Below are 8,666 nucleotides of genomic sequence, written 5' to 3'. Positions count from 1 at the left end.
ATAGCTTCAGCAAAGTTGCAGGCTATAAAATAAACCTTCAAAAACCAATAGTATTTCTACAAAATAGGAAAAAAAACTGCAAGAAGCAAAAATAGAAAGGGAAATACTCTTCAAATATCCACAAAATAAATAAAATATCTGGGGACTGGTCTACCAAAACACACAAAAGACTTGTAAATTCAATTGCAAAGTGCTCTTTAAAGAAATAAAGAACAACTTAAATAGCTGGAGGTACATTTCCAGTGCTCATGGCTAGGCCATGCCAATATAATAAAAATTAAGATAATTAAATTACAATTAATTAAAAATTAAGTTAACTAATCTAAGTTAATTCACACTTTAAATGCTATGCCAATTAAATTATCAAAGGGATACTTTATTGAACTGCTAAAATAACAACAACATTCATTTGGAAAAACAAAAGATCTAGAGTATCAAGGGAGATGATCAGGGGGAATAACACTTCCAGACTTCAAACTATGTTATAAAGTCACAGCCATGAAAACCATATAACATTGCTTTAAAAATAGAAAGATAAATCAGTGGAACAGACTAGATGAGCAAGAATCAGAAACAATGGAAATCAAAAACCCAATGTTTGATGAAATGGAAAATATGAAGTATCTAGAGGGAAAAAAGCTCTTTATTTGATAAAAAACTGCTGGGAAAACTGAAAAGCAGTTTGGTAGTAATTAGGCTTAAGCCAACACCTAATATCCCATTTTAAAATATATACTAAAGGTATACATGACTGTAATATTGAAAATCAGACTAAAAAAACTAGAAGAGATGCAGATCATATATCTCTCACAGCTTATCCAAGTAAGAGTTAGACAATTATAACAGATAAAATAGACAATTTTGGTTTCATGAAACTGAAAAGATTCTGTATAGACAAAATTAATGCACCTATGATAAGGGAAGCAGTCAAATGTGGGGAAAATTTTGTATCAGATTTCTTTGATAAGAGTTTGGTATCCAAGATATATAAAACAATAAATAAATTATGTAGAACCAAGTGTTGTAAACTAAAAATAAAAAAAAATTAAGGAAAAAAAAAGACCAACCCAATAGATAAGGAGTCAGAAGATATAAACAAGCAATTTTCAAAAGAATTGCAAAATATTCATAATCACATGAAAGAATGCTACAAATCACTAATAATAAGAAAGATGCGAATCATAACAGCCCTTGAGTACCTGCAAATTGGCAAAAATGAGGAAAAAAAATGACAATAGTCAGTGTCAGAGGGTTTGTGGGATCATAGGCACACTAATGCATTTTTGATGGAACTATGAACTGGTACAACTGTTTTGGAAGGCAATTCGGAATTATGCAAATACAATGACTTAAACGTCCATACTCTTTTGGTCTAGAGATTCTGCTACTAGGTTAAACCCCAAGGAGGCCATTGATAATTAGAAAGTTCCCATCTACACCAACATTTTTATAGCAGTACTTTTTGTGATGGCTAAGAATTGGAAACAAAGTAGATGCTCCTTAACTGGAGAATAGTTAAACAAATTGTGGTATGTGTATGTAATGGAATGTTACTGTACTGTAAAAAATGATGTATGTGATGAATACTGAAAAGCATGACAAGATTACACAAATGAGTTCAGAGTGAAATAAGCAGAGAAAACAATACACACAAAGATTATAACAATGTAAACGGAAAGAACACCAACATACACAAAAATCAGAGGTGAATGTAACAAAATTACAAAGATGAAGTGTGACTTGAATGAAGAGATATGAGATGACACACCCAACTAACCTTTTCATGGAGGTGGGAGATCCATAAGTGTTACACATTGCATAAATTTTTGGTTTTCAGTGTACTGATCAACTGTGCTAATTTTTTCCCTTTTTTGTTATTTCTTTAAAAAATACTAGTTGTCATATAAAATGACTCTTTGAGAGTGGGAAGGAGATACTGGGGATAATTCTGATGATGTAAAAATCAGAAGATTTTGAAAAAATTGATTTTAAACAAACAAATAAAATTTAATTTAATAATATTTTATTTATTTAGTAAATAATTTTACTTATTATTTAAGCATTATCTTCAAGATATGCATGAGAGTACAGAATCACCCAGGAGGAAGGTAAAGTTCTCTCTATTAGGAAGAAAAACTCACAATAAAAAATAACAGCCAACTGTTAACCATTTGAATAGCAATTTGTCCCCAGAATTCAGTTCTTTTTTGTGTATGTCTTTCTTCTGCCAGGGAAGTGGAGAGGGCCTTGACCTACTTCTGTCTATGCTAGAGAGCTTCCAAGGCCCTGACAACCATTTTGGATGGTCTCTTAAGAAACTGGCAAGAAGAGTGAAGGAGGATGTGTCCAGATAGAGATCATCTTTTAGAAGGGCCTGAGATACTGTTTATGGAGCCAGAGCTTACTGAAGGGTGTGGGAAGAAAGAATTAGGAATTATAAGAGACCTAAGAGAAGGCTGTGTGAATATGAGGAATGGGTATGAACCAACTGGGGCCCTTGGGGGACTCTCAGATACCACCCCTTTGACTTTCTGATGTTTAAGGAAAAGTTAGGAGTTAAGAAACCTGGGATTCAATCCAGGTCCTTTCACTAACAGACTTCTTAACCTTAGAGGAGTTCATAGCATTTTAAGATTGACAAAGCACTTTAGTACATACATAATCTAATGTATGTACTAAACAACAACCCTGCCAGACAGGTCCTATGCAAATTATTATCCCCATTTTACAGATAAGGAAACTTTGACTCCAAGCCCAACACTATCACACGGCATTGTGGCTCAAAAAAACTAAAACATAATAAAACAAAAAACTCAGATGGAAAAGCTGATTTATAGAATCCATTGAGATTTATCAATTCAATGTGATTTAACAAACATTAAGTTAGTCAATCAACCAATAAACATTTATTAAGTGCTTACTGTGTACCAGGCCCTACACTAAGTGCTGGGGATACAAAAAGAGGCAAAAGACAATCCCTGTCCTCAAGGAGTTGGAGAAAACATACAAATAAATATCAAAAAGCAAGCTATATACTGGATAAATAGAACATAATTAGCAGAGGGAAAGGAATTAAGAAAGGTGGGAGAAAGCTTCCAGTAAAAAATGGGATTTTAGTTGGAATAGAGGAGGGAGAGTGTTCCATGCCACGGTGGACAGTTAGAGAAAATGCCCAGAGCCAAGAGATGGAATGTCTTGTTTGTGGAATAGGCAGGAGGCCAGTGTCACTGGATCAAAAAGTACATGTTGAGGAGTAAGGTTTAAGTAGCCTGGAAAGGTAGGAGGGGGCTAGGTTACGAAACCTTGAACACCAGAGCATTTGTATTTGATCCTGGAGCTGACAGGGAGCCACTGCAATTTATTGAGTGGGTGAAGGGGGAATGACACAGTCAGATATGTATTTCAATAAAATTACTTTAGTGTCTGAATGGATAATGAATTGGAGTAGGGAGAAACTTGAGACAAGCAGACCCATCAGCAGGCTAATGCAATAATCCAGGAGTGAGGTGATAAGGGCCTGCACTTGAGCAATGTCAATGTCAGAGGAGAGAAAAGGATTGATTCAAGAGATGTTGCAAAAGTGAAAATGGCAGGCCTTGGCAACCAATTGGATATGGTGGGGGGCGGGGATGAGAGATAGAAGTTCAGGATGACTCCTAGGTGGCAAGCTTGAGTGACTGGGAGGACTCTATTGCCTTCTGTGGTGGCTGGAAAGGTAGGAGGAGGGGAAGGTTTGGGGGAAAGATGATGAATTCTGTTTTGCACATATTGAGTTTAAGATGTCTACTGGACATCTGGTCTGACATGTCTGAAGGCAGTTGGAGGTGTGAGACTGGAGGTCAGCAGAGAGACTGGGGCAGGAAAGGTGGATTTGAGAATCACCAGCATAGAGATGGTTATTAAATCCATGGGAGCTGATGAGATCATCAAGTGAAGTAGTACAGAGGAAGAAGAGATGGGGATCCAGGACAGAACACTGAGGGACACCTATTGCTAGAGGATGTGATCTGGAAAAGGATCCAGCAAAGGAGACAGAGAAGAAACAGTCAGTTGGTAGCAGGGTAGAGTCCAGAAAACCTATAGAGAATAGAGTATCAAGGAGAAAGTGATTAACAAATAGTGTTCAAAGGCTGCAAAGGGGTCAGGGAGAATGAAGATAGAGAAAAGGCCATTGCATTTGTCAACTAAGAGATCATTAGTAACTTTGGGGAGAACAGCTTCAGAAGAATGATACGGTCAGAAGCCAAATCGTAAGGGGTTAATGAGAGAGTGAGAGGAAGGAAAGTAGGAAAGTCTGGACTACACCTATTGTACATGGCCCTTTTGAGGAGTTTAGCTACAAAGCGCAGAAGAGATGTATAGGATATGGCTAAAGATCAAGTAAGGTTTTTTTTTTTTTAATTGGGGAGACATGGGCATATTTGTAGGGAAGAGGGAATGAGCCAGTTGACAGGGAGAGATTGAAAATAAGTGAAAGTATTGGAATGATAGAAGGGGCAATCTGTGGAGGAGACCAGGCGGAATGAGATCACTGGAACCAGTAGAGGGGTCAGCCTTGGGAAGGAGTAAGGCCACTTCACTGTTTGAGACAGGAGTGAAGGAGGAGAAAGTGACAGAAGACATCTGAATGGTAGGAAGTGAGGGAGGATGGAGAATAGGAAGCTCTTGGTGAATAGCCTTATTTATTTATTTTTTTCCTATAAACTAGGAGCCAAGGTTCTCAGTAGGGAGGATGGGGGGAGAGGGAGCCATGTGAAGTTTGAGGAGGGATGAAAAGTTTTGGAAGACTCACTGTGGAGTGTGGGCCTACTATATTGACATCTTTTGAAAATATTAAGAAATAATCTTTTATTGAACCTAAAACTTTCCAGACTTTTCCTTTTAGAAAAGTGAGTACAATAAAGGCCTAGTTACCAGAAAATGAGTCAAGAGTATTAACCAAACTTAATTCTTCTCTCCCTAATCTCTTTACGTGATTGGTGACCTGACCCATCTGTGGGCAGTGTCTTCTTTTTCATTCAGAATAAAGATAACTGTATTTTGATATAATGATCTTTTCCTTGTTTGAGATTCCTATAAATGCTACCTCAAATCATCTTGGAGTAGGGAGATATCTGAGCACCCCAGGGTGCTATGCCAGCTTGTACATTTCCCTCTCTATGCTATGAATGCTTGGGTTTAGAATAATGCTAAATAAATAATGTTTTTCTAGTAGATTTGTGCCTAAAACAGAGTACAATATTAATATTTTTTTCTTCAACACGTTCTAAACACTATTCCAGACTCTGGGAATATCAAGACCAAAATCTGCAAAATTTTTGTCCTCTGGAAAGATACAAAATGGTCTCAGATAAATAAGTGCAAACTATAAACAAAGTAACTGGAATTAGTATAGAGCAATTAGTAAAAAGAGTACTGTATCTGGAGTCAGAGGCCCTAGGTTCAAATTTCAGCCCTGGCCTTTCCCATACCACCTTAGGCAAGTCATTTAACCCCTTAGGGCCTTAATTTCCTCATCTGTAAAATAAGAGGGTAAGTCTAGATGACCTCCAATGCCCCTTCCACCTCTAGATTTAAGGTGTCAAGGTAGAGAGCGCACTGGGCTTGGAATTAGGAAGACTCATCTTCTTGAGTTCAAATCCTGTCTCAGACACTTACTAGCTGTGTGACCCTGGGCAAGTCACTTAACCCTTTTCCCCTCGGTTCCTCATGTGTAAAATGAGCTGGAGAAGGAAATGACAAACCACTCCAGTATCTTTGCAACTTTGCAAGAAAACCCTAAAAGGGGTCATGAAGACTCAGACATAACCGGAACCACCAAACAACAACAAAATAAAATAATTACAAGAAAGAAAAAAACAAAACACAAAGCTCCTTCCGTGTAGTATTTCATTCTCTAGGTCTCAATCTCCTCTTCTGTGAACTGAGGAAGCTAACTGAGATGATCTTTAAAGAGCCTTCCAGTTCTAGTTATTAATCTAAAGGCAACTATTAGGCATCTGGTAGTGAAGTAGATAGAGAGCTAGGCTTGGAGCAGGAAAGGCCTGAGTTCACATCTAGCCTCAGATTCTAGTTGTGTGACTCTGGGCAAGTCATTTAACCTCTGCTTCTCTTTCCTTATCTGTAAAATGGGAATGATAATAATATCTGAGTGCTAGCTATTATTGTTAAAATTCTAATTCTAATAAGCAAACGTTTGTTAATCATCCGATACTTGAAAAGCTCTCTGCTAAGCATCTGCTTGTTCCGCGGAGTTGAAAACAGGCAGAGCGACCGATGCCAAGCAGAGTGAGTTTCTGCCCTCTATAAAAGGAAGGTCTCGGGAGGAGTTTGGCACTCCACCATCCAATCAGAAAGGAGAGGAGGCTAAAGACGGTCGTGTCAATCAGGCTTGAGTTAGCAGCATAGTGGTGAGTTTAGAAGTGATGGGCTTATTCGGGAAGGGGCATCTTGTTCCGTGGAGCCGAAACCAGGCAGAGCAGCAGATGCAGAGAGGCGAAATAATTGACCTAAGTAAATGCTATAGTCAGGCCTCAACTCCAATCCTTCTTTATAACAAATTCTGTATAATAAATATTTAATTATTGATCAACTGATTCTGGTTTCAAGCTTAAGCAGGGGAGATGGGACACATACCAAGTAAGAAAATACAAAACCAAACCGAACTTCAGAATTCCAAAGAAACAGATTAAATAGGTGCAAATTTCTATACAGGTGTATCTTGTTTTATACAAAGCCAGGGTCCTGGAAAAAAATCTAATTACATTTTAAATGCATCTGTTATATTCACTATCTAAAGTAACCCTACAAGGAATGGTTTTCAAGAGAAGATTCAATTTGAAGTGTGAAAAATAAATCCCCTTCTAATTTATATGTAGCAGATCTCTTACTTTTTGGTGTGTCATCTATTCAGAATCATAGCTTAAGCCTCCATCAATCCATCTCTAGGTCAGAACACACCTAAGTTCAAAAAAGGTATTTGCCCCATCATCTCATGCCTTCACTACTGTAACAATCTTTGGGCTGGTCTCCCTGTTTCAAGCTTCTTTCCATTCTAGTTCATCCTCTATCAAAGTGATCTCCTTAAAGCATAGATCTGACCATGTCACTACTTAGTCAACTCCAGTGGCTCCCTATTACTTTCAGGATCAAATATAAAATCCTGTTTGGCTTTAAAAGTCCTTCATAACCTGGCCCCTTGATACCTTTCCTAGATTTTTACATCTTATCCCCCCCACCCTGGCACTCAGTAATCCAATGACTCTTGCCCCCTTTGTTGATCCTTGCATGCCATACACCTATCTTCCAACTCCAGGCAATTTCATTGGCTATCCCCAACGTTTGTAATATTCTTGCTCTTCACCCCTGCTTTCTGGGCCCTTTGGCTTCCTCCAGGTTCACAGCTAAAATCCTAAAATACTTCTTTCTGCAAGAATCCTTTCCCACTCCTCCTTAATACTGGTTCTTTCTTTCTCAGATTATCTCCAGTTTATCCTGTATATATCTCATTTGTCCATATTATTGTTTTCACAATGTCTTCCCTCCATGGAATGGGAGGAGGAGAACAGTTTGTTCCAAAAGTCATGAAGGCAGCTGAAGCAGGTACTGTGGAGCTCTTAGAGCTTGGTCAGACATCAAAGATGCCAAGGTCATCCACTGCATCCAGGCCATTCCTAGTCATTTTAACTTTTGTCCTACCACTAGACTTCAATGACTCAGGAAGTGAGTGAGGCTGACAACTTTGTGCAACTCTGCCTCACTTAAATCCAATCAAAGAGCAAGTCAAGACATCACCTCACGATGGCACCAGTCTTCTTCAAACAACAGTTATTAGACTATGGGCACCTTGTGATGAAGGACAGTTATTTTGTTTGTTTTTTGGCCTGTCATTATATCTCCAGTACTTGACCACCATGCCTGGCACATTAAAAAATGTTTTTGACTATTTGGCTGTAACCACAATATAACAGAGGAGCACAACCATTTCAAATTCATGACACCATTTAGGAGTTTAGTGTCCAAAGCTGTTCTGCTTAGCAACTTCCTGTCTAGTCTTATCAAGGTGGTCCACAGATTACTGACAAACAGTCTACCCTGCTCACAGTCATCCTTATTTTTTTATTTTATTTTATTGTCCTCATGTCCAGGCCCATGCCACTTATTTTCTCTCAAAGAGCTCTTTTTCTCCACTCCCGTTTTTGCTACTGCCAGTCTCTGACACCAGTGTTTCTGCCCTTTGCTTCAGATTTGGTCATACTACTCACTCAGTGCATTTTTAAAACTCCTGTGCTGCAAAGCCTCCCTACCAATGGTGATGTCACTATGCAGAAAGTCTTTTCAATCTCTTCTGGGAAATAGGTCAGGGAATGTCCACAAAGTTCTGAGCAAGGTTCTCTCAGCCCTAAATACTGTGGGAAATGGAATCTGCAAGCACATCATATTTTTGTTTTTAAAGTCTGAACCAAGTTTCCTTAAGGCAGTGCCTACCTAACTTCAATGCAAATTATAGTACAACACACTGTTGATAAGATATCTGGTGATTGAAACCTAATTTGTTGTAAATGTATGTTGCAGAAGGTATTACTTTGGTTTTATTTTAATTTGTATGGCAATCAACCCCCTCTCCCTTCCTCAAGAATTTGCCAAGAAGCAGAACTCCACAGTTA

The sequence above is a fragment of the Trichosurus vulpecula genome, chromosome 3 (genome assembly GCF_011100635.1).
Source record: "Trichosurus vulpecula isolate mTriVul1 chromosome 3, mTriVul1.pri, whole genome shotgun sequence".
NCBI lineage: Eukaryota > Metazoa > Chordata > Mammalia > Diprotodontia > Phalangeridae > Trichosurus > Trichosurus vulpecula.
The sequence above is the reverse complement of the archived record's forward strand: the minus strand, read 5'-3'. Positions refer to the sequence as shown.